The 27622-nt window shown below is 46.5% G+C and overlaps 1 pseudogene; it reads left to right on the top strand.

The window, feature by feature from the left end:
* Positions 1 to 19710: 19710 nt before the first annotated feature.
* On the top strand, positions 19711 to 23591 carry LOC147116883 (transcriptional repressor scratch 1 pseudogene; annotated as a pseudogene).
* Positions 23592 to 27622: the final 4031 nt, after the last annotated feature.

Here is a 27622-nt window from a genome sequence, read left to right as displayed (position 1 = left end):
TATGGGAAACTCCAAGCACCAGTGTGATGACTTGATTACAAGTGACTTTTGATAGCATCAAAGACGTTGGTAACTGCCTTAGGATTTATCCCCCTCGTCTTCATTAACTTCAGTGTAAGAGTTGGAGAAACTGCGGAAAAATCATTGATGCCATTTCGCCAGGGTTTGCATGGCTTTTCCTCCGAAGTTATGGTGGACTGGCAGGGGAATCACCGGAGAAATTCACCCTCATAATCTTTTCATTTTTTATTTGGCTGGTTGATGGAGCCAGAGGATATTTAGTGTTCATCAGAGTTGGGATGTCAGAGTGGGAAATGGAACCTTATTCCCCATTTTAGCATTTACTGTCCTGGATCAGTTTAGGATGCATTAAATACAGAGTAAAAAACACTCCCAGAGCAGCTACAGCATGGGCTAGATCCAGAGTCATAGAGACATAGAGTCATAATGGCACAGAAGGGGGCCATTCAGCCCATCGAGTCCGTGCCAGCTATCTGCAGAGCAATCCAGTCAGTCCCATTCCCCCGCTCTATCCCTGTAACCCTACAAGTTTATTTCCCTCAAGTGCCTATCCAGTCTCCCCTAGAAAACATTGAGTGTCTCTGCTTCCACCACTTCCGTCGGCAGCGAGTTCCAGGTCCTCACCACTCGCTGCGTAAAAAAGTTTTTCCTCACATCCCCCCCCCCCGTATCTCTTGCCCAGTAAGCAAGGGTAATGCAGTTAATGTAATGTTTTGGATTTTCAAAGGGCCTTTGATATGGAACCGCACAGTAGACTCATGACTAAGGTCAGAACATTGGAGTCAGGGAGAAAGTAGCAGAATTGATACCAAACTGGCTTCAAAACAGGAAACAGAGAGTAGGGGTCAAGGGTAGTTATTCAGTCTGGCAAAAGCTGGGAAGTGGTGTTCCAGAAGGATCGGTGCTGGGGCCACTGTTGGCCATAAAAAAGCAAACAAAGCACTGGGGTTCATTGCTAGCGGGATAGAATTGAAAAGCAGAATTATGTTAAACTTGTATCGAACCTTGGTGAGATCACACTTGGAGCACTGTGAACAGTTCTGGTCTCCATATTATAAAAAGGATATAGAGGCACTGGAGAAGGTGCAAAAATGATTTACTAGAATGCTGCCAGAACTGAGAGGTTACATGTATCAGGAAAGATTGAACAGGCTGGAGCTCTTTTCTTTAGAAAAGAGAAGACTGTGAGGTGACCTGATAGAGGCCGTTAAGATTATGAAAGGGTTTAATAGGGTAGATGTAGAGAAGATGTTTCCACTTGCGTGGAAGACCGGAACACAGGGCCACAAATATAAGATAGTAACTAATAAATCCAATAAGCAATTCAGGGGAGACTTCATTACCCAGAGAGTGGTTAGAATTTAGAGCTCGCTACCACAGGAGTAGTTAAGGGGAAGCTAAACACACGAGGGAGAAAGGAATAGAAGAAATGCTGATGGGGTTAGATGAAGAGGTGTGGGAGGAGACTCGTGTGGAGCATAAACATGAACCAGTTGGGCCGAATGGCCTGTTTCCGTGCTGTACATTGTGTGTAATTCTATGTAATTCCACCAACAAGCCTTAATCCCAAATTCAGGAGAGTGACACCTTCATTTGCCACTTTCGCCATCCATATGGCATGTGTGGGTGAGATTGCCAACTTACTGCCAATTAGAGCTGAATTATGAGCAGTTTGATGCCATGGGCCTGTGCCCACTAGGAACTGGATCGAGACTGTCCCAAACTCATTTCACTCAGGACCCTTGCAGCTGTCGGGGAGAGACTTTCATCCAATTAGTCGGGGGGTGGATAGGAATCCGGGGAAGGTGGAAGGATTGGGTTGGAGTCCAGTCCGTCACCCAGTCCCACTGTCATTTCTGGGCATGCACGTTTCAGGAAAAACTGCCTGTTGTAAGATTCTTCTTCTGTATCCAGAAACTTTTGAAGTGCAGGTTAAGGGTAAGAGGAGGTAATATCTCTTTAAAACTAGCCAGCCTGCTGTACATAAAAAAATAAACGACACCGTCTTAAACAATACGGAACAACCCTACACCTAGAAACCTGCTAATTGGGGACATATGTCTCCTCCAGGAATCATTCAGAAGGGACCCCTTCTGCTTCCCAGCATCCTCATTAGCATAGCAGGCACTCCATTGGCCAAGGCGCGCTGACGTGTCGGGGGGAGGGGGAGCCTGACCGGCAAACGTGGTTCAGCAGCTCTGTGAATGAATGTTGCGTTTCACCGGCCGCAGCTCCGCCCAAAGCGACCAGGGAGGGAGGGCAAAACAATCCGGGCAAAGTGCACACTGCAAAAACACTGTCACCCTCTGACCTGGCACCCACCCTGACCTGTCACCCACCCTGACCTGTCACCCACCCCCAGACCTGTCACCCACCCTGACCTGGCACTCACCCACCGGACCTGTCACCCACCCTGACCTGTCACCCACCCTGACCTGGCATTCACCCTGACCTGTCACCCACCCCCAGACCTGTCACCCACCCCCTGACCTGTCACCCACCCTGAACTGGCACCCACCCACCGGACCTGCCACCCACCCCCTGACCTGTCACCCACCCTGACCTGTCACCCACCCTGACCTGTCACCCACCCCCAGACCTGTCACCCACCCCCTGACCTGTCACCCACCCTGAACTGGCACCCACCCACCGGACCTGTCACCCACCCCCTGACCTGTCACCCACCCTGACCTGTCACCCACCCCCAAACCTGTCACCCACCCCCTGACCTGTCACCCACCCCCAAACCTGTCACCCACCCCCTGACCTGTCACCCACTCCCAAACCTGTCACCCACCCCCTGACCTGTCACACACCCTGACCTGGCACCCACCCTGACCTGTCACACACCCTGACCTGGCACCCACCCTGACCTGTCACCCACCCTGACCTGTCACCCACCCCCTGACCTGTCACCCACCCCTGAGCTGTCACCCACACCCTGACCTGTCACCCATCCCCTGACCTATCACCCATCCCCTGACCTGTCACCCACCCTTGACTTCTCACCCACCCCTGACCTGTCACCCACACCCTGACTTGTCACCCACCCCTGACTGTCACCCACACCCTGACCTGTCACCCACCCCTGGCCTGTCACCCACCCCTGACCTGTCACCCATCCACCAGACATGTCACCCATCCCCTGACCTGTCACCCATCCCCTGACCTGTCACCCATCCACCAGACCTGTCACCCACCCTGACCTGTCACCCACTGCCTGACCTGTCACCCACACCCTGACCTGTCACCCATCCACTGACCTATCACCTACCCCCTGACCTGTCACCCACCCCCTCACCTGTCACCCACCGCCTGACCTGTCACCCACCCCCTCACCCGTCACCCACCCCCTGACCTGTCACACACCCTGACCTGGCACCCACCCTGACCTGTCACACACCCTGACCTGGCACCCACCCTGACCTGTCACCCACCCTGACCTGTCACCCACCCCCTGACCTGTCACCCACCCCTGAGCTGTCACCCACACCCTGACCTGTCACCCATCCCCTGACCTATCACCCATCCCCTGACCTGTCACCCACCCTTGACCTCTCACCCACCCCTGACCTGTCACCCACACCCTGACTTGTCACCCACCCCTGACTGTCACCCACACCCTGACCTGTCACCCACCCCTGGCCTGTCACCCACCCCTGACCTGTCACCCATCCACCAGACATGTCACCCATCCCCTGACCTGTCACCCATCCCCTGACCTGTCACCCATCCACCAGACCTGTCACCCACCCTGACCTGTCACCCACTGCCTGACCTGTCACCCACACCCTGACCTGTCACCCATCCACTGACCTATCACCTACCCCCTGACCTGTCACCCACCCCCTCACCTGTCACCCACCGCCTGACCTGTCACCCACCCCCTCACCCGTCACCCACCCCTATTTTCCCACCTGCAGCATTTATCCTGCCGTTTCACAGGTACAGAACCAAGAACAATATACAAGAGCTGAGTCTGAAATCCCGAGCTCCTTGCAGGGAGCTACACTTGCAAGGAGCACAGCTCAGATATAGGGTAACAGGAATTGTAACCCTGATTCCTCAACCCATGCCCCCAGTGAGCATGGTGCCCCTGCAGAGAATCTGTATAACCCTTTATAGTTAGGAGTTCTCAATACACTGCAGTAAAATCTTTCAAGGAGCAGGTACAAGATTCAGCTGGTAGTTGCAAAGTGCAACACAGGGCCAGCAGACTGCCAAATCTTGCATCACTTTCTCGCTATGGACATAGCCATGCTTGGGCAGAGCTGGATTCACTGCCAACTGAATCCATCTTCAACTTTAAAATAGAGAGAAAATGCAGAGGCCAGGAGCACTCTGGGAGTGCAGACATTCAAGCTGACTGCCAATCTCCCACAGCGGCTCAGTAACATGATCGCGGGAGTCAGTGACCCCTACAGAATATATATTTAGGGTAACGATTCCTCCACTCTGCCGAACTCTCCCAGGGCAGGTACAGCACAGGTAAGATAAAGAGTAAAGCTCCCTCTACACTGTCCAGTCAAACATGCCCAGGGAAGGTACAGCACAGGTTAGATACACAGTAAAGCTCCCTCTACACTGTCCCATCAAACATTCCCAGGGCAGGTACCGCACGGGTTAGATACAGCATAAAGCTCCCTCTACACTGTCCCATCAAACACTCCCAAGACAGGTACAGCACGGGTTAGATGCAGAGCAAAGCGCCCTCTACACTGTCCCATCAAACGCTCACAGGGCAGGTACAGCACGGGTTAGATGCAGAGCAAAGCGCCCTCTACACTGTCCCATCAAACACTCCCAAGACAGGTACAGCACGGGTTAGATGCAGAGCAAAGCGCCCTCTACACTGTCCCATCAAACACTCACAGGGCAGGTACAGCACGGGTTAGATACAGAGTAAATCTCCCTTTACACTGTTCCATCAAATACTCCCACGGCAGGTACAGCACAGATTACATACAGAGTAAAGCTACCTCTACACTATCCCATCAAACACTCCCAGGGCAGGTACAGCACAGGTTAGATACAGAGTAAAGCTAGCTCTACACTGTCAAATCAAACATTCCCAGGGCAGGTACAGCAAAGCTTAGATAAAGAGTAAAGCTCCCTCTACAATGTCCCATCAAACACTCCAATGACAAGCACAGCACAGGTTAGATATAGAGTAAAGCTTCCTCTAAACTGTCCCATCAAACACTCCCAGGGCAGGTACAACATGGGTTAGATACAGAGTAAAGCTCCCTCTACACTGGCCCATCAAACACCCCCAGGGCAGGTACAGCACTGGTTAAATACAGAGTAAAGTGCCCTCTACACAGTCCCAGCAAACACTCCCAGCTCAGGTGCAGCACTTGTTAGATACAGAGTAAATCCCCCTCTACACTGTTCCATCAAACACTCCCAGGGCAAGTACAACACAGGTTAATTAAAGAGTAAAGCTCCCTCTACACTGTCGTATCAAGCACTCCCAGGGCAGGTACAGCACGGGTCAGATACTGAGTAAAGCTCCCTCTACACTGTCACATCAAACACTCCCAGGGCAGGTACAGCACAGATTACATACAGAGTAAAGCTACCTCTACACTATCCCATCAAACAATTCCAGGGCAGGTACAGCACAGGTTAGAGACAGAGTAAAGCTTGCTCTACACTGTCAAATCAAACACTCCCAGGGCAGGTACAGCACAGCTTAGATACAGAGTAAAGCTCCCTCTACACTGTCCCATCAAACACTCCAATGACAAGCACAGCACAGGTTAGATACAGAGTAAAGATTCCTCTAAACTGTCCCATCAAACACTCCCAGGGCAGGTACAGCATGGGTAAGATACAGAGTAAAGCTCCCGCTACACTGTCCCATCAAACACTCCCAGGGCAGGTACAGCACTGGTTAAATACAGAGTAAAGCTCCCTCTACACTGTTCCATCAAACACTCCCAGGGCAGGTACAGCACAGCTTAGATACAGAGTAAAGCGCCCTCTACGCTGTCTCATTAAACACTCCCAGGGCAGGTACAGCACGGGTTAGATACAGGAACATAGAGACATAGAAGATAGGAGCAGGAGTAGGCCATTCGGCCCCTCGAGCCTGCTCCGCCATTCAATGAGATCATGGCTGATCATCCAAATTCAGTACCCCGTTCCTGCCTTCTCCCCATATCCATTGATCCCTTTAGCCTAAAGAAATATATCCAACTCCTTCTTGAATATATTTAATGAATTGGCCTCCACTGCCTTCTGTGGTAGAGAATTCCACAGGTTCACCACTCTCTGGGTGAAGAAATTCCTCCTCATCTCAGTCCTAAATGGCTTACTCCTCATCCTTAGACTATGACCCCTAGTTCTGGATTCCCCGGCCATTGGGAATATCCTTCCTGCATCTAGTCTGTCCAGGCCTGACAGAATTTTATAGGTTTCGATGAGATCCCCTCTCAATCTTCTAAACTCCAGTGAGTACAAGCCCAATCGACCCAATCTCTCCTCGTACGTCATTCCTGCCATCCCAGGTATTAGCCTGGTGAATCTTTGCTGCACTCCTTCCATGGCAAGAACATCCTTCCTCAGATAAGGCGACCAAAACTGCACACAATACTCAAGGTGCGGTCTCACCAAGGCCCTGTACAACTGCAGCAAGACATCCTTGTTCCTGTACTCGAACCCTCTTGCTACGAAGGCCAACATACCATTTGCCTTCTTAACCGCCTGCTGCACCTGCATGCTTACCTTCAGCGACTGGTGCACAAGGACACCCGGGTCTCGTTGCACTTCCCCTTCTCCCAATCTATTGCCTTTCAGATAATAATCTGCCTTCCTGTTTTTGCCATCAAGGTGGATAACCTCACATTTATCCACATTATAGTGCATTTGCCATGTTTCTGCCCAATCACCCAACCTGTCCAACTCGTACTGGAGTTTCACAACATCCTCCTCACAGCATAGCCTCCCACCCAGCTTTGTGTCGTCTGCAAATTTGGAGATACTACATCCAATTCCCTCGTCCAGATCATTAATATATATTGTGAACAGCTGGGGTCCTAGGACCGATCCTTGCGGTACCCCACTAGTCACTGCCTGCCACTCGGAAAACGACCCGTTTATTCCAACTCTTTGCTTTCTATCTGACAACCAGTTCTCTATCCAAGTCAATACCTTGCCCCCAATCCCAAGTGCCTTAATTTTACAAGCTAATCTCTTATGTGGGACCTTACCGAAAGCCTTCTGAAAGTCCAAATACACCACATCCACTGGTCCTCCCTTATCTATTTTACCAGTTACATCCTCAAAAAATTCCAGTAGATTAGTCAAGCACGATTTACCTTTTGAAAATCCATGTTGACTTTGTCCGATCCTGTCACTGCTTTCCAACTGCTCTGCTATTACATCTTTTATACTGGACTCTAGCATTTTCTCCACTACCGATGTCAGGCTTACTGGTCTATAATTTCCCACTTTTTCTCTACCACCTTTTTTGAATAGTGGGGTAACATTAGCTACCCTTCAATCCATGGGTACTGTTCCAGAGTCTATCGAGTTCTTGAAGATGACCAGCAATGCATCTACTATCTCCAGGGCCGCTTCCTTAAGTACCCTAGGATGTAGATTATCAGGCCATGGGGATTTATCGGCCTTCAGTCCCATCAACTTCCCCAACACCATTTCCCTACAAAAACTGATTTCTTTCAGTTCCTCCCCCTCATTAGTCCCTATGTTCCCCGACATCTCTGGGAGGTTATTTGTGTCCTCCTGTGTGAAGACAGAACCAAAATATGTATTTAGTTGGTCAGCCATTTCTTTGTTCCCCATTATAAATTCCCCTGATTCTGACTGCAAGGGATCTACGCTTGACTTCACCAATCTTTTTCTCTTCACACATCTATAAAAGCTTTTACAGTCAGTTTTTATGTTCCCTGCAAGCTTACTTTCATAATGTATATTCCCCCTCTTAATTAATCCCTTTGTCCTCCTTTGCTGAATCCTAAACTGCTCCCAATCCTCAGGTTTGCTGCTTTTTTTGGCCAATTCATATGCCCTCTCTTTGGATCTTATGTTATCCCTAATTTCCCTTATTAGGGATAACAGAGTACAGCTCTCTCTACACTGTCCCATCAAACACTCGCAGGGCAGGTACAGCGCAGGTTAGATACAGAGTAACGCGCCCTCAACACTGTCCCATCAAACACTCCCAGGACATGTATAGCACAGCTTAGATATAGAGTAAAGCACCCTCTACACTGTCCCATTAAACACTCCCAGGGCAGGTACAGCATGGGTTAGATACAGAGTAAAGCTCTCTCTACACTGTCCCATCAAACACTCGCAGGGCAGGTACAGCACGGGTTAGATACAGAGTAAAGGTCTCTCTACACTGTCCAATTAAACACTCCCAGGACAGGTACAGCACAGGTTAGATACAGAGTAAAGTGCCCTCTACACTGTCTCATCATACACTCCCAGGGCAGGTCGAGCACGGGTTAGATACAGAGTATAGCTCTCTCTACACTGTCCCATCAAACACTCCCAGGGCAGGTACAGCATGGGTTAGTTAAAGAGTAAAGCTCCCTCTACATTGTCGCATCAACCACTCCCACGGCAGTTACAGCACGGGTTAGATACAGAGTAAAGCTCCCTCTACACTGTCCCATCAAACACTCCCAGGGCAGGTACAGCATGGGTTAGATACAGAGTAAAGCGCCCTCTACACTATCCCATCAAACACTCCCACAGCAGGTACAGCACGGGTTAGATACAGAGTAAAGCGCCCTCTACACTATCCCATCAAATACTCCCACAGCAGGTACAGCACGGCTTAGATATAGAGTAAAGCTGCCTTTTCACTGTCCCATCAAGCACTCCCAGGGCTGGTACAGCACGAGTTGAATACAGAGTAAAGCTCCCGCTACACTGGCCCATCAAACTCTCCCAGGGATGGTACAGCATGGGTTAGATACAGAGTAAAGCTCCCTCTATATTGTCCCAACAAACACTCCCAGGGCAGGTACAGCACTGGTTAGATACAGAGTAATGCTCCCTCTACACTATCCCATCAAACACTCCCAGGGCAGGTACAGCACGGGTTAGATACAGAGTAAAGCTCCCTCTACACTGTCCCATCAAACACTCACAGGGCAGGTACAGCACGGGTTAGAAACAGAGTAAAGCTCCCTCTACACTGTCCCATCAAACACTCCCAGGACTGGTACAGCACAGGTTAGCTACAGAGTAAAGCTCCCTCTACACTGTCCCATCAAACACTCCCAGGGCAGGTACAGCACGGGTTAGATACAGAGTAAAGCTTCCGCTACACTGTCCCATCAAACACTCCCAGGACTGGTACAGCACGGGTTAGATACAGGTTAAAGCTCCCGCTACACTGTCCCATCAAACGCTCCCAGGGCATGTACAGCACGGGTTAGATACAGAGTAAACATAGAAACATAGAAGATAGGAGCAGAAGTAGGCCATTCGGCCCCTCGAGCCTGCTCTGCCATTCAATGAGATCATGGCTGATCATCCAAACTCAGTACCCTGTCCCTGCCTTCACCCCATATCCCTTGGTCCCTTTAGCCTTAAGAAATATATCTAACTCCTTCTTGAATATATTTAATGAATTGGCCTCAACTGCCTTCTGTGGTAGAGAATTCCACAGGTTCACCACTCTCTGGGTGAAGAAATTCCATCTCATCTCTGTCCTAAATGGCTTACCCCTTATCTTTAGACTGTGACCCCTGGTTCTGGACTCCTCCGCCATCGGGAACATCCCTCCTGCATCTAGTATGTCTAATCCTGTTCGAATTTTATAGGTTTCAATGAGATCCCCTCTCATTCTTCTAAACTCCAGCGAGTATAAGCCCAATCGACCCAATCTCTCCTCATACATCATTCCTGCCATCCCAGGTATCTTTGCTGCACTCTCTCCATGGCAAGAACATCCTTCCTCAGATAAGGTGACCAAAACTGTACACAATACTCAAGATGTGGTCTCACCAAGGCCCTGTACAACTGCAGCAAGACATCCTTGTTCCTGTACTTAAATCCTCTCGCTACAAAGGCCAACATACCATTTGCCTTCTTAACCGCCTGCTGCACCTGCATGCTTACCTTCAGCGACTGGTACACAAGTACACCCAGGTCTCGTTGCACTTCCCCTTCTCCCAATCTATTGCCGTTCAGATAATAATCTGCCTTCCTATTTTTGCCACTTCACACTTATCCACATTATACTGCATCTGCCCAATCACCCAACCTGTCCAAAGCTCCCTCTGCACTGTCCCATCAAACACGCACAGGACAGGAACAGCACAGGTTAGATACAGAGTAAAACTCCCTCTACACTGTCCCATCAAACTCTCCCAGGGCAGGAACAGCACAGGTTAGATACAGAGTAAAGCTCACTCTATACTATCCCATGTAACACTCTCAGGCAAGTGCAGCACGGGGTTAGATAAAGACTAAAGCTCCCTCTACACTGTCCCATCAAACACTCCCAGGGCAGGTACAGCACATGTTAGATACAGAGTAAAGCTCCATCTACACTGTCCCATCAAACACTCCCAGGCAAGTACAGCATGGGGTTAGAAAAAGGGTATAGCTCCCTCTACACTGTCCCATCAAACACTGCCAGGGCAGGTACAGCACGTGTTAGATACAGAGTAAAGCTCCCTCTGCACTGTCTCATCAAACACTCCCAGGGCAGGTGCAGCACAGATTAGATACAGAGTAAAGCTCCATCTACATTGTCCCATCAAACACTCCCAGGGCAGGTACCGCACAGGTTAGATACAGAGTAAATCTCCTTTTTCTCTGTCCGGTCAAACACTCCCAGAGCTGGTACAGCACGGGTTAGATACAGAGTAAAGCTCCCTCTACACTGGCCCATCAAACACTCCCAGCGCTGGTACAGCACGAGTTAGATACAGAGGAAATCTCCCTCTAAACTGTCCCATCAAACACTGCCAGGGCAGGTACAACACCAATTAGGTACAGAGTAAAGCTCCCTCTACACTGACCCATCAAACACTCCCAGAGCAGGTACAGCACGAGCTAGATACAGAGTAAAGCTCCCTCTACACTGTCCCATCAAACACTCCCAGGGCAGGTACAACACGGGTTAGATACAGAGTAAAGCGCCCTCTATGCTGTCCCATCAAACACTCCCAGGGCAGGTACAGCACGGGTTAGATACAGAGTAAAGCTCCCTCTACACTGTCCCATCAAACACTCCGAGGGCAGGTACAGCACAGGTTAGATACAGAGTAAAGCTCCCTCTACACTGTCCCATCAAACACTCCCAGGGCAGGTACAGCAAGGGTTACATACAGAGTAAAGCTCCCTCTACACTGTCCTATCAAACACTCTCAGGGCAGGTACAGCACGGGTTAGATACAGAGTAAAGCTCCGTTTTCACTGTCCGGTCAAGCACTCCCAGAGCTGGTACAGCACGGGTTAGATACAGAGTAAAGCTCCCTGTACACTGGCCCATCAAACACTCCCAGCGCTGGTACAGCACGACTTAGATACAGAGGAAATCTCCCTCTACACTATCCCATCAAACACTGCCAGGGCAGGTACAACACCAATTAGGTACAGAGTAAAGCTCCCTCTGCACTGACCCATCAAACACTCCCAGAGCAGGTACAGCATGAGTTAGATACAGAGTAAAGCTCCCTCTACATTGTCCCATCAAACACTCCCAGGGCAGGTACAGCACGGGTTAGATACAGAGTAAAGCTCCCTCAACACTGTCCTATCAAACACTCTCAGGGCAGGTACAGCACGGGTTAGATACAAAGTAAAGCTCCCTCTACACTGTCCCATCAAACATTCCCAGGGCAGGTACAGCATGGGTTAGTTACAGAATAAAGCTCCCTCTACACTGTCCCATCAAACACTCCCAGGGCAGGTACAGCATGGGTTAGTTACAGAGTAAAGCTCCCTCTACACTGTCCCATCAAACACTCCCAGGGCAGGTACAGCACCGGTTAGATACAAAGTAAAGCTCCCTCTACACTGTCCCATCAAACATTCCCAGGGCAGGTACAGCATGGGTTAGTTACAGAGTAAAGCTCCCTCTACACTGTCCCATCAAACACTCCCAGGGCAGGTACAGCACGGGTTAGATACAGAGTAAAGCTCCCTTTACACTGTCCCATCAAACACTCCCAGGGCAGGTACAGCATGGGTTAGTTACAGAGTAATCCCGCATTGGACTAATCAATCAGCTGCAAGCTCATTTTTAAGGTGGAAGCAAGTCATCCTCGGTTCCAAGGGACTGCCTAAGAAGAGGAATGCCTCCTATTCTGTCCACTAGACAAACCTTAATCCCAAATTCAGAAAGGATCCCTCTACTGTAGCAGAGAGACACTCCATTTGTCACTCTAACCATCCATGTGGCTTCTGTGGGTGAGATTGCCAATTTGCTGCAAGTTAGACCTGAGTTATTCTCTATATTTGTTCTTCATATGTAAACACATTGGGCACTGTTTACAAGACCACATTTATTGACCATCCCTTGTTGCTCTAAATCTGAGTGCCTCCCTGGGTAACTTCATTGGGCATCGTTCAACCACTTATCGTGGGATTGGAGTTACGTGTAAGGTTTGGTAGGTTCCCTTCCCTGAAGGACAATTGCGAACGAGCTGGGTTTCTGTGACAATCCAGCAGCTTTCATGGTCCTCTTTTTCTGGTACCAACTCAGAAAATACCAGATTTATTGAATTGAGTTTGGCATGTTGAGATTTAAACTCATCCATTGGCATAACCATTACACACTAATTGTATACAATTTAATTCCATGGTCCACTAAGACCAAGACTGAGGCTGTCTCAGACTCATCTCGCTTAGAACCCTTACAGTTGTCAAAGAGAAGTTCAATCCCAGGTATCTATTCTTCTATCTATGAACCAGCAAAACCCATTGATTAGATTCCAGCTTGCAACTCAATCCCAGGTATCCATTGCTCTATATATGAACTACCCAAACCCCTCGATTATATTCCAGTCTGCAACTCAGTCCCAGGTATCCATTATTCTATATATAAACCACCCGAAGCCCTCGATTAGATTCCAGCCTGCAACTCAATCCCAGATATCCATTATTCCAGATATGAAGCACCCAACCCTCTCGATTAGATTCCAGCCTGTAACTCACTCCCAGGAGCCAGTCTATATTTAGTTCTTGGGCATCAAACAGTTCACATCTGCTCACATTATTTCCTGGGGATGAGTTAACCATTAATATTTTGCAATAAATTTGCACTGACCTACATTTGCCTCATTTCACATACAGCTCTGGCCCTTCACTGGCAGTCATGTGGGAGAGGCACTGACTGGAGCCCACCCCTAAGCATTAAATGTTGTCCAATAAACCACATTATAGGCTCCTATATTGGCTTTGCCTCATACTGACTCATACAGATCAAGAAGTCTCAGGTTTGAACCTTGCACGGCGTTGAGTTAATGATTTTAGCCAGACTGTTGAAGGGGTGCAGAGGTACAAAAAATTGGTCTCAGCCTCCAAGTTAAGGAGGGAAACATTACTAGTGGCACTCATTTCTGATGACAATATAGTGATCACTGTTGAAAGAGGTGGATGTCGCGTGAAAGACAATCAAGAAGAGCTGTGATATTTCTTACATTTAGACACTACCCTTCAGGGCTTTGCAGTGAGATGTGGTGATGGGAGTCCCCCAAGGGCAATGTTAAGGCTTTGAACAGCTCTAGGACGGATCTCAAAGCTATCTGAAAGATACAATGGACAGTTGCTCCTATTATTGGTTTTGTTGGGTGAGATGCCCCACCTGCTTGTTCAGGTAAAAGATGAACAAAGGAGTTCTCCTGATGTCTTGGCCAACATTCCTTCCTCAACCAACACCACCAAAAGAGAGTGTGCACTCCGTATTCCACAAACAGAAGCCTGATCTGTCCATTTCTCAGTAGCTTGGTTTGGAGATTCTTATAAATGGGCTTATCCAGCTGACCAAAACAAAATATAACCAGGATGGAATCAACAGAGGAAAGGAGGGAGGGAGTGAGTTCATAATATAACACTGAAAACGAGCCTTCAAACTGCAATGTTGGGTATTTCTGTTAGTTTTGTTGGTTGTGGAAAGGAGAGATGTAAATCTTGAGAATCAGCAATTCTGATTCCTCTAATTATTTCATTCCATTCTTACAACTATTCATTGTGTAAGGATCAATTTTAAACTTATTTTCATGCTGCTGTCTTAAAGGTCCTCACTCTTGTTGAGTAGAGCTGGTCGTCTGTTATCTCATGTAAGTAGCCATTTTTCATGTGTGAACCCAAAGGGGCTATTCAATCATGGATGCATCACAGCCCAGCCTTGGTTCATGGTCCAACAGGCATCAGTAAACAAACAAGAAGGGAGAATCCTGGATGACTTGGCTGTAAAGTTTAACTATATAACAGTTAATGCACTTCAAAAGCAATTCATTGTGTGAAAGAAAGAATCCCTATTTGTGTAGCACGATATCACCTGCTCCGGATATCCCAAAGCACTCTACATCAAATAGATTATTTTGTGAAATGGAGTCACTGTCGCTGTACCATCAAATTCAACATCCAGAACAGCAAATGTACAGATTATCTTATTTTATTTGTGAGGGGAATATTAACCTGGACATGGCGAGAGCTTCCTGCTCTTCTTCACCTAGTGCCACGGGATCTTTAATATTCAGCTGGATAGGCAAGGGGAGCATCTGGTCTGAAAGTCGACACCTCTGGGCAGTGCAGCGCTCCCTCACTGCTGCACTGAGGTGTCAGCCTGGGCTAACTTGATTGAATTTTTTGAGGAGGTAACAAGGAGGGCCAATGAGGGTAGTGTGTTTGATGTAGTCTATATGGATTTTAGCAAGGTTTTTGATAAGGTCCTGCATGGCGGACAGGTCATGAAAGTGAAAGCCCATGGGATCCAAGGTATAGTGGCAAGTTGGATCTAAAATTGGCTCAGAGGCAGGAAACAAAGGGTAATGGTCAAAGGGTGTTTTTGTGACTGAAAGGCTGTTTCCAGTGGGGTTCCGCAGGGCTCAGTACTGGATCCTTTGCTTTTTGTGCTATATATCAATGATTTGGGCTTGAATTTAGGAAGTATGATTAAGAAGTTTGCAGATGATACAAAAGTTTGCTATGTGGTTGATAATGAAGAAGAAAGCTGCAGACTGCAGGAAGATATCAATGGACTGGTCAGGTGGGTAGAAAAGAGGCAAATGGAATTCAATCTGGAGAAGTGTGAGGTAATGCATTTGGGGAGGGCTAACAAGGCAAGGGAATACACTATAAATGGTTGGACATTGAGAAGTGCAGAAGATCAGAGGGACCTTGGAGTGCATGTCCACAGATCCCTGAAGGTAGCAGGACAGGTAGATAAGGCGGTTAAGAAGGCATACGGGATACTTGCCTTTATTAGCCGAGGCATAGAATACAAGAGCAGGGAGGTTATGCTTGAACTGTATAAAACACTAGTTAGGCCGCAGCTAGAATACTGCATGCAGTTCTGGTCACCACATTACAGGAAGGATTTGATTGCACTAGAGGGGGTGCAGAGGAGATTTATGCCTTTTTTTCTCAGTTCTGTGGAAGGGTTTTGACCCGAAACATTGACTCTGTTTCTCTCTCCATGGATATTGCCTGGCCTGCTGAGTTTTTCCAGCGTTTTCTGTTGTCATTTTGGATTTCCAGCATCTGCAGTATTTTGCTATCAGATTTATGAGGAAGTTGCCTGGGCTGGGAAATTTTAGCTATGAGGAAAGATTGGATAGGCTGGGGTTGTTTTCTTTGGAACAGAGGAGGCTGAGGAGAGACCTAATTGAGGTGTATAAAATTATGAGGGGCCTAGATAGAGTGGATAGGAAAGATCTATTTCTCTTAGCAGAGAGGTCAATAACCAGGGGGCATAGATTTAAAGTAATTGGTCAGAAGTTTAGAGGGGGTTTGAGGGGACATTTTTTCACCCAGAGGATGGTGGGGGTCTGGAACTCACTGCCTAAAAGGGTGGTAGAGGCAGAGACCCTCGTCACATTTAAAAAGTACTTGGATATGCACTTGGAATGAGTGACCATAACATGGTTGAGTTCCATATTCAATTAGAGGGTGAGAAGGTTGGATCTCAAACAAGTGTGCTGAGCTTGAATAAAGGAGACTATGAAGGTATGAGAGCGGAATTGATTAGAGTGGACTGGGAAAATAGATTAAAGGGTAAGACGGTACATGATCAGTGGTGTACATTTAAGGAGTTATTTTACAACTTCCAAAAAATATATATTCCACTGAGGAAAAAAGGGTGTAAAAGAAAAGATAGCCATCCATGGCTAAGTAAAGTAATTAAGGATAGTATCCGACTAAAAACAAGGGCATATAAGGTAGCCAAATCTAGTGGGAGGATAGAAGATTGGGAAGTCTTTAAAAGACAGCAAAAAATAACTAAAAGATTGATAAAGAAAGGGAAGATAGATTATGAAAGTAAATTAGCAAAAAATATAAAAACAGATAGCAAAAGTTTCTATAGTTATATAAAAAGAAAAAGGGTGGCTAAAGTAAATGTTGGTCCCTTAGAGGATGAGACCGGGAAATTAATGGTGGGAAACATGGAGATGGCAAAAATGCTGAACAAATATTTTGTGTCAGTCTTTACGGTAGAGGATACTAAGAATATCCCAACACTGGACAAACAGGGGGCTCTAGGGGGTAGGAGCTTAATACGATTAAAATCACTAAGGAAGTCGTACTTGGTAAAATAATGGGACTCAAGGCGGATAAATCCCCTGGACCTGATGGCTTACATCCTAGGGTCTTGAGGGAAGTGGCGGTAGGGATTGTGGATGCATTGGTAATAATTTTCCAAAACTCACTGGACTCAGCAAAGGTCCCAGCAGATTGGAAAACTGCTAATGTAACACCCTTATTTAAAAAGGGTAGTAGACAGAAGGCTGGAAACTATAGACCTGTTAGCCTAACATCTGTGGTTGGTAAAATGTTAGAGTCCATTATTAAGGAGACAGTAATGGAACATTTGGATAAACATAATTTAATAGGACAAACTCAGCATGGTTTCATGAAGGGGAAGTCATGTTTGACAAATTTGCTTGAGTTCTTTGAGGAAGTAACATACAGGGTGGATAAAGGGGAACCAGTGGACGTAGTGTATTTAGACTTCCAAAAGGCATTTGACAAGGTGCCACACAAAAGATTATTGCTCAAGATAAAAAATCACGGGATTGGGGGTAATATTCTGGCGTGGGTGGAGGATTGGCTCTCTAACAGAAAGCAGAGAGTTGGGATAAATGGTTCATTTTCAGACTGGCAATCAGTAACTAGTGGTGTTCCACAGGGGTCAGTGCTGGGTCCCCAACTCTTTACAATCTACATTAACGATTTGGAGGAGGGGACCGAGTGTAACATATCAAAGTTTGCAGATAGTACCAAGATGGGAGGGAAAGTAGTGAGTGAGGAGGACATAAATAACCTGCAAAGGGACATAGACAAGCTAAGTAAGTGGACAGAGATTTGGCAGATGGAATACAATACTGGAAAGTGTGAGGTTATGCACTTTGGCAGGAAAAATCATAGAGCAAGTTATTATCTTAATGGCAAGAAACTGGAAAGTACTGAAGTACAAAGGGATCTGGGGGTCCTGGTGCACGAAACTCAAAAAGTTAGTATGCAGGTGCAGCAAGTGATCAAGAAGGCCAATGGAATGTTGGCTTTTATTGCTAGGGGGATAGAATATAAAAACAGGGAGGTATTGCTGCAGTTGTACAAGGTATTGGTGAGACCGCACCTGGAATACTGCATACAGTTTTGGTGTCCATACTTAAGAAAAGACATACTTGCTCTCGAGTCAGTACAAAGAAGGTTCACTCGGTTAATCCCGGGGATGAGGGGGTGGTCATATGAGGAGAGGTTGAGTAGATTGGGACTCTACTCATTGGAGTTCAGAAGAATGAGAGGCAATCTTATTGAAACATATAAGATTGTGAAGGGGCTTGATCGGGTGGATGTGGTGAGGATGTTCCCAATGATGGGTGAAACTAGAACTAGGGGGCATAATCTTAGAATAAGAGGCTGCTCTTTCAAAACTGAGATGAGGAGAAACTTCTTCACTCAGAGGGTGGTAGGTTTGTGGAATTTGCTGCCCCAGAAAACTGTGGAAGCTACATCATTAAATAAATTTAAAACAGAAATAGATAGTTTCCTAGAAGTAAAGGCAATTAAGGGTTACGGGGAGCGGGCAGGAAATTGGACATGAGTCTAGGTTCGGAATGGTCATGGCCCTGTGGGTAGTGGAGTGGGCCCAGGGGCCGTGTAGCCTGGTTCTGCTCCTACTTCTTGTGTTCTAATTCTGTGTTAGATTTCAGGAGATGGTTCTATTCCTGTTCCTGGCTCGGGTGGAGATCGCCTTTACAGAAGGTAAGTACTGTAGAAAATATAGGGACAGAGTGATCTCCTGGATGAGTTTCGATCGCCTAGATGGGTCGGAGAGGAATTTCCCAGATTTTTTTCTCCCAAATTGGCCATTGGGTTTTTTATCTGGTTTTTCGCCTCTCCCGGGAGATCACATGGGTTCAGGTGGGATGGAGAGTGATAGAAGATTTGAGGTTAGGATCAGATCAGCCATGATCTTATTGAATGATGGAGCAGGCTCGAGGGGCCGATTGGCCTACTCCTGCTCCTATTTCTTATGTCCTTATGTTCTTATGTAAGTGCCGTAAACTAGAACGCTACGGACCAAGTGCTGGAAAGTAGGATTAGGGTGTATAGCTCTTTGTCGGCCGGCACAGACAAGATGGGCCGAATGGCCTCCTTCTGTGATGTAAATTTCTATGATACTATGATTAGCATAATTCGTGTAGTGAGACTTGAACCCACAAGCTCCTAACTGAAGTGGTAGCACTAACAACTGACACTGAAACCCTTTGAGACGTGTTAAGGCCCTATCCAGAATTAGATCACACATAGTCCAGGGAATCAAACCTGTTTGATCTGTGTGAGTCAACTATTAATATGAACTCGAGGCATTCTTGAAACAAAATAGAGGGGGAGCGGAAAAATGGAGAGTGTGGCGACAGCAAACAAAAGATTAAATTCGTCTGGCGTAATGTGGATCCCCAGAGAATTTTTGATGGACTGAATTAAGCATTTCCATTTACCACCTGATCGCGACTGTATAAAACCTACAGCTGCTGACCTCACAGCCTGTAGAATTCATTCTCATCGTTCAGCCAGCTTCGGGAAGGAGCGGAGCAGAGAGCGGCGGAGAGCTGTCCAGTGCTGAAATTAAACCCGAGGCTCTCACCCCCAGCACAGGAGCCGCTGGGAGCTGTCCAGTGCTGAAATTAAACCCGAAGCTCTCACCCCCAGCATAGGAGCCGCTGGGAGCTGTCCAGTGCTGAAATTAAACCCGAGGCTCTCACCCCAGCACAGGAGCCGCTGGGAGCTGTCCAGTGCTGAAATTAAACCCGAGGCTCTCACCCCAGCACAGGAGCCGCTGGGAGCTGTCCAGTGCTGAAATTAAACTCGAGGCTCTCACCCCCAGCACAGGAGCCGCTGGGAGCTGTCCAGTGCTGAAATTAAACCCGAGGCTCTCACCCCAGCACAGGAGCCGCTGGGAGCTGTCAAGTGCTGAAGCTAAAACCTGCTCTCTGCCCCACACGGGTCTGCAGAAAGGAAAACATGCCGCGATCCTTCCTGGTTAAGAAAGTCAAACTTGATGATTTCCCATCCACTACTGCCAGCATCCCATCGCCGACCTCAGACTACGATAACCCTTATGGCAGACGCGCCAGCAATAACGTTGGAAGTCTAACTGCTCGACTGCACGAAAAAGGTAAAAGCTTCCCGTCCTTTGATCTGTTGCTGTGTCGTGCACCATCATTTCTCAGTCTCTCCATTCTCCACGCCGCATTTGCAAAGATTAGCACCAAACATACGCGAAAAAAAATCTCCTTGTTGGAATAACTGCATCGGGGATGCGTGCAAAAATAAGCCTCTGTAAGCATTTTACGCATTGCGTGTAGTATTTTGAGGTATTTATTAAGGAACGATGTTTTCATTGATTGCATTGTTTCTTGATGCGGCTCCCTCTCGGGTTTTTTTTTTAATATGTTTCTCTAATTTCAACATATACTTTTGTCAAACCTTTGGATGATGATTGAGTTCCTGTTTTTTTTTAATGGTGGGAGTTAAAAGGAAGGGAGAGAGGATGCTGTGTTCATTTTGTAAATGTAAAGGGCAACAGCCTCGCATGTAGCAACTGGCTGCACCTAGAGGCAGAGGGGAGAGAAAGTTGGAAAAGACTGCAGTACATCTCTGAGCGCTGGCAATGGTCTATCGGCTCCTCCGTGCGCCGTTCCTTGCTCCAACTGCCAGGGACCAATCTCTACCGTAATATATTATTAATAACAGTACAATCATGCTTGTTGCTTCTTCAGACAAATTAAATTCAAACAAAAATCGATTCGGATCCCTGACTTACACTTGTCCCTCAGCTTTGACTCCGGTTCTGGCGGTTTGATGTTAACAAAGGATCCGTGTGTGTGTGTGTGTGTGTGTGTGTGTGGTTGAATTTATTTCACAGTGTATTTCTCATTTCCGAGAGGGTCAGGACAGCTTTATTTAATGCTGCATGCGCGGCATGCAGAGCTATGGGCCATGTTGTCCCCTGGCGTTGCAATGTTTGTTTAAGGGCACAATGGGACTTTATTGGCAGGGCATGTAATCCCAGGCACCGTGCGGTCTATCTCGCTGACCCAATGTTGGGTCTAAATTGGATTTTTACATCTGACGATGTTACAAAGGCAGTGAGACTAAACAGCTTGTTGATCGCTTAGAGATCGAGTTTGATTCACTGGAATGCGGCCCTGTTCAGATCAACCCCTCGATCCCCGCGATAGACACTGCGATGACTCTTATTGTGTGTGTACTTGAGACGAATTAAATGCAATTATTTTATATATATATATATATATATATTCACAGAAACTGCAACTCGCAGCTAAATGCAACGTGCTTGTTATTGGCTCGTTTACTGTGAAGTCATTTGGCGAGGCGGGTTACATTTATAGCGCATGGGCCCTAGCTTTTGTTCCCCATTTGTAATGTTGCTAAAAATAAATTGAAAACTGCAGTTTGCTTGTTGCGGTATATAAATAGCAGAAACTGCAAAAAAAAACCCCAGGAGGCTGTATTTAAGGACAGGACGATTGCTGCCGTGACCTCGCATCCTTAATGAATGAAGTGAACAAAGATTTCCATCTCTCTGTTTTTAATCGCCAGGGTACATCAGTGACTATATCACGCCTTCCGTTTACGATGGAGACCCCCAGAACGCGATTAAACTGTCTTCGGCCGAGCCTATCTATGCAGCGGTGCACGGTGAGTACGGAGTCCCGGACTCGGAGCCGCCAGACAGCCCGCAATCGGGGATTACAACCGGCTACATCAACGGGGATGCGGCGGTGAGCGAAGGCTACACGGTGGATGCCTTCTTCATCACCGACGGGAGATCGAGGAGGAAGGCCATCGCCGGCGCCAGGAACTCAATCCAGCGGCACACGTGCAACGAGTGCGGCAAGACCTACGCCACCTCGTCCAACTTGAGCCGGCACAAGCAGACCCACCGAAGCCTGGACAGTAAGATGGCCAAGAAGTGTCCGACCTGTGCCAAGGTCTACGTGTCCATGCCGGCCATGGCCATGCACCTCCTAACCCACGACCTCAAGCACAAGTGTGAAATCTGCGGCAAGGCTTTTAGCAGACCCTGGCTCCTTCAAGGTCACATGCGGTCTCACACCGGCGAGAAACCCTTTGGCTGTGCTCACTGTGGCAAAGCGTTTGCCGACCGCTCCAACCTCCGAGCCCACATGCAAACTCACTCAGCTTTCAAACACTTCAAGTGCAAACGCTGCAACAAGACCTTTGCTTTGAAGTCTTATCTGAACAAGCATTACGAATCCGCCTGTTTTAAAGGCGCTGTCCCGGCACTGAATGCAATTGAAGCCTAATCTTTGCTCTTCCTTCCCCCCCTACCCCCCCCCCCCCCGGCCTCTCCCACCAATTACCCCCAACCCCTCAAACACAAATGAACCCAGAAAAAAACACGAAATACAAGAAGAAAAAGAATTGCTACGCGTTATAGCACATCTCAAATATTTTCTATAAGAGAGAACTGAAGACAAAAATAATACCTGCTTGCAATCTTCGGATAGACTTTATACAGAGCAACTTCCTAACTCAAGCTGTGGAAAACACTCAACCCTTGCCAAATCACTCGCTGAAATTCAGTGAAGGCAGTAAAGGTGTTTGTAACTATCAAGAGGTCAAACCTTTTTTTTAAAAACGGAGGACAATAATGTACTTTTGCCAAGGACCAGAAATAGGCCCCTCCCCCCTCGTCTTTGAGGTAACATTACCGGTAACAAAATGATTTGTTTATTTATGAATTCTTGAATTTAGTTATTCAGTGACTATTTGTTTGATCTTTCTACCACTGACCCCACCCCTCCCCGCACTCTTTTCGCTTGAAACCCAATTTGAAGTTTCTGAATTATTGAGTTGCACTTTATTTATTTATTTATTTATTTATCGAATTAATTCATTAATTATTGAATCGATCGGTTCAGTATTTAACAGGTTGCCAATCTGTTATTGACATGCCAAAGCGCTTGCCACTTTCAGAGGGAGAAACAGAAACAAACTTTTGTTAGATTACTTTTGTCGAACTCTTTGCATTTTATGCATGCAACAGTATTCAATCTATGCCAATTGTAAGATAACTATATTTTGAATTTTTTGCAAGAAGATGAAAAATCATAAGAATTAAATAATGTAGACAGTTTTGAGGGCAATATTTCACGTAGGAGCCTGGACTATGCTATAGAGCAATAATTATTTGATGCATGATATTTTTAAGAGAAAAAAATAGTATTTGGATAAGCAGATAAATCAGGTACATTTTAATCCAGTATTCTGAATAGTAAAACAGTTATTTAGGATAATAATAATAAATAATTAATATCAGGGAACTTTCCAATGTAGTCTTATAGGATTTAAGACAAATGAATCTTCCATTTTAACATTGCCTGCCTTTGTTTCATTGTAGTTTAGGGGGTGGCATTTGTGGGGCTGAATGAACAGCTCCCAGCCATTCAATGACTTTTGATAAATGAACAACACGTAGTAAAATCACATTCAAAGCACTCCCATTACCGTCTTACTCTGTCTTATTCCATTTTAGGGTTACACCCGGTAGCACTAAACGTTGGATTCCTAGATTCAGGTAGAAGGAATTGTATTTATTATTAATAATAACCATTTAAGAGACACACGAACACATGCACACAAGAGAACTGTATATCGCGAGAAGTCTTGTAAATAACATTTGCAACTTAAAAAAAACAGGATTTTTACAAATTGTAAAAAGTGTATAACCCTCCCAGTTTCTGGGGGAAATTTTCACGGGAATTTTTAAGCCAGTATCTGCAATGACGGTTGTAAGCACAATGACACCAGACATTATGGCGCACTTCATAATTAAAAATGAATAATAATAATTAATAAAGACAATTCTTAATATATGCTGTATGCGTTGTTATTTTTCCAATAACATATCTATTTTAAATTTCCGTTGCAATGATTGGAAGCTAAAGTTCTCGCTCCAAGCCCCATTTTTGTTACCCTGTAAAGTAACAGGTTGATATTGTAACAGGTAGTATTTTTTTTTAAAGCTATTTGCTGGCGATTGGCGAATAGGTAGTCTGGTCACGTAGTCGGAATGTGTCGACAATCCCCAGAACGTGACACCTTTCGGGGCCTCACAATTATCCGCCGGCCCTTTGACCCACTGGGCGCTGATTGTAGTCAACCTGCACAATAGACACAGCCAGACATCTGTGTCGTTCACAACATCTCCCCTCCCAGCCCTCCTTCTCCCCCTCCACCTCCGCTCCACACACCCAAATCTGTTCAAATATTGCGACAATATCGCCCCGATACTCCCCCTAAACTCGGCCCCCGCGGTTTGAGGTATCAGGGACCGATCTCATTTACTATTTAAGGCCCCTGGTTGGGTAATTCCACAGACTTCCAGCTCAAACAAGGGATGGTGAGTCTGGCAATGACAAGTCAAGTTCAGACCTTTCGCCAATTGTCCATGGGTGTTTTTCTCCCTTTAAAAACACACAGGCTGGTTTGTTGTAATCGGAATAGAAGATATCCTGTTCTTACAGCGGTTCTGCAGCAACTATAGTTATCGTTCTGCGTTAAAGGGCCAGGCACAATGATAGGACATCTCTCAAACACTGACTGTTACGACCCTTCGCCTTACAGTCTGATGGTCTCTGGGAAGTGTTTTATTTGGTAATAGGATTTGATTCTTTCCCATTGTCGTAATTGATTTTGCCTTTCTTTTGTCTCATGTAGACAGAGAGAGGGGGAGGGAGAGAGGGAGAGAGAGAGGGAGACATAGAGAGGAAAGGGAGAGGAGAGAGGGAGGGAGAGAGAGGGAGACATAGAGAGGAAAGGGAGAGGAGAGAGGGAGGGAGAGAGAGGGAGACATAGAGAGGAAAGGGAGAGGAGAGAGGGAGGGAGCGAGGGAGACATAGAGAGGAAAGGGAGAGGAGAGAGGGAGGGAGAGAGGGAGACATAGAGAGGAAAGGGAGAGGAGAGAGGGAGGGAGAGAGAGGGGGAAGAGAAAGAGAGATAGAGCAAGAGGTGGAGAGAGAGATACAGAGAAGGAGAGACAGACAGGAGGGAGAAAGAGAGAGAGAGGGAGAGGAAGAGCGATAGACAAAGAGAGAGTGAGAGGAATATAGAGGGAGAGAGAGTGACAGACAGAGAGGAGAAAGAGAGAGTCAAACGGGGAGGGAAATAGAGAAGGGGTGCAAAGAGAAAAAGAGATAGAGAGAGAGGCAAAGAGAGAGAGACAAAGGGAAAGAGAGGCAAAGAGAGGGAGAGAGACAGAGAGAGAGAGAGGGAGAGAGGGGCAAAGAGAGAGAGAGAGACAGAGAGAGAGTGAGAAGGAGAGAGGGCAAAGAGAGAGAGAGAGACAGAGAGAGAGTGAGAGGGAGAGAGGGCAAAGAGAGAGAGAGGCAAAGAGAGGCAGAGAGAGGGGGCAAAGAGAGAGGGGAGAGAGAGGGGGCAGAGAGAGAGACAGACACAGAGAGAGGGAGAGAGACAGAGACAGAGAGAGACAAAGGGAGAGGGAGAGGGAGAAAGAGACAGAGAGAGAGGGGAGAGAGAGGGGCAGAGAGAGAGACAGACACAGAGAGAGAGAGAGAGAGACAGAGACAGAGAGAGACAAAGGGAGAGGGAGAGAGAGACAGAGAGGGGAGAGAGAGGGGGTAAAGAGAGAGAGACAGACAGAGAGAGAGGTAGAGAGAGGGAGAGGCAAAGAGAAAAAACAAACACTAGAGATATAATCGCGATGATCAGTTGTTTGAAAGCTTGTTTCTAAACCACTGCCCTGCTTGGGTTGGTGTGAAATTGACGAGAAACTGATCAGCAGATGGCTGCAAAGAGGCGCATCACACCAGCTCGAGAACAAGTTCATTAATGGGACAGGAAGACACTGGAGGAACATAGTGTAAATCCCTGCAGATCAAGTCACTGCCTTTGTGCCTTAAGTCACTGGTCGGTTCTGTTATGTGTCTTTTTTACTGTCGGAAGGGGAGAGGAGGCGAGGGGTTGTCAAACTTGACAAGACTACAAACTGCAAACATCCCGGATAAATAATAGGTTAACAAGCAACATCAAATCCGACGGGATCCTGTTCAATGGCCCAGCCACAATATGGTTTTTTCCTTGGATGCATATTATCTTTTTTTTCTGTCGGGTGTTCATGAGCACATGGTTGGCTGGAGCCTCGCGTTTTCCATCAGGTCTGCACAGTGTAAGTTCCTGGGTCTGAATCGGCCCTTCAGTCCCACTGTGGTGAACCAGACCTCGCAGTACTGTCAGACCCAGCTCACTCCGTTCACAGAGGCCCGGGGTGAGCAGATGGGAGTCGGAGGATGAAGTAGAGTTGAATTGTGGTACATCCCTCGCCCATTTGGATAGCGGAGTCAGAGATACGGTTTGGGTGGGATTTCCATATTAAAAAATGCTAATTAATTTTTAAAATCAAATATTTGAATCTCATTCCATTAAATCGCTCGCAATGTGGTATAATGTGATTGGGATAGAAAAATGGGTGTCTGAGAATAATTACAAGTTTGCAATTTAATGAGAGTTTCAGATAGTTTAAATGGAATATCTAGAATAATGGGGGTTTGGGAGTGTGTTACAGGCTGCAATCCATGTTGGTTGTGTGATCAATTTCGGTTATGTGGAGAGACTGGAGAAGCTGGGATTGTTCTCCTTAAAGCAGAGAAGGTCGAGGGGAGATTTGATAGAGGTGTTCAAAATTACCAGGCGTTTTGATAGAGTAAATAAGGAGACAGTACTTCCACTAGCAGGAGGGTCGGTAACCAGAGGACACAGATTTAAGATAACTGGCAAAAGAACCAGAGGGGAGATGAGGAGAATTTATTTTTAAGCAGCTAGTTGTTATGATCTGGAATGCACTGCCTGAAAGCAGATTCAATAGTAACTTTTAAAAAGGAATTGGATAAATACTTGAAAAGCAAAAAATTGCAGGGTTATGGGGAAGGAGCAGGGGAGTGGGACGAATTGGAGAGCTCTTTCAAAGAGCCGGCACTGGCACAATGGGCTGAATGGCCTCCTTCTGTGCTGTAAGATTCTCTGATTCTATGAAAGTTAGAACATGGTATATAGATGAGCATGCATACAGGAAATATTTAGTGGAATGTTTCAGTGACACCATAAGACATAAGAGTAGTTCTTAACTAGTTTCTAATTATGACCTGGACCCTAATATTACCTTACTGCTTCCAGTCACTGAAAATGGTCAGTAATGGTACCAGGCTTCATGATATCATCCAGCTATATAGTCATGTGACTGGGATAGGGGCAGTCGATAGCTCTGAAAGGGATATGAACAAATCTAGTGTGTGGTTTAAAGATGGCAGATGTTTGTCTAATGTAGATAGAGGCAAGGGTTTTTGCATTGGTACAGGACAGGCACACAAGGAATGCAATTGATTGATAAAGGTGGAAAGAAAGAAAGTCCATGGCTTCAAGTATCTAACCAATGGAATCTTGTCAACAAAGTTCATTAAGTACTGGGATGCATCTCAAAGATGCTTTGACTGAGAGTTGAATCAGCTTATCATAACCCGCATAAGATATGTGCAAGGTCAGACTCAGAACATTGTATGGACCTCAGATTGTTATACCTCACAAAGATATTGTTACATTTGGGCAGGTTCAGAGGTGAGTAATAAGGTCAAGTCCAGGGGTTTAAATCCAGCTAATGAGGATAAGCTTCAAGAATTAAACCCAACTACTTGAAGAAAAGAAGATTGCGAGCGAACATGAAACCTCTGTTTAAAGTGCTAAGAGGCACGGATAATGTACATATAAGCAGGTTATTTAATGTAAGCTGTGAGAATCAAATTGGCTAACCTCAAGTGGGACTAGAGATCAGAGTTTTTCCAATGATGTAGCAGATTTCTGGAGTGCAATCCAT

Source organism: Somniosus microcephalus, chromosome 5 (assembly GCF_052327205.1).
Source record: "Somniosus microcephalus isolate GS21.2 chromosome 5, FLI_Smic_1.0, whole genome shotgun sequence".
NCBI classification, from domain to species: domain Eukaryota; kingdom Metazoa; phylum Chordata; class Chondrichthyes; order Squaliformes; family Somniosidae; genus Somniosus; species Somniosus microcephalus.
This window is presented reverse-complemented; position numbering and strand designations above follow the sequence as displayed.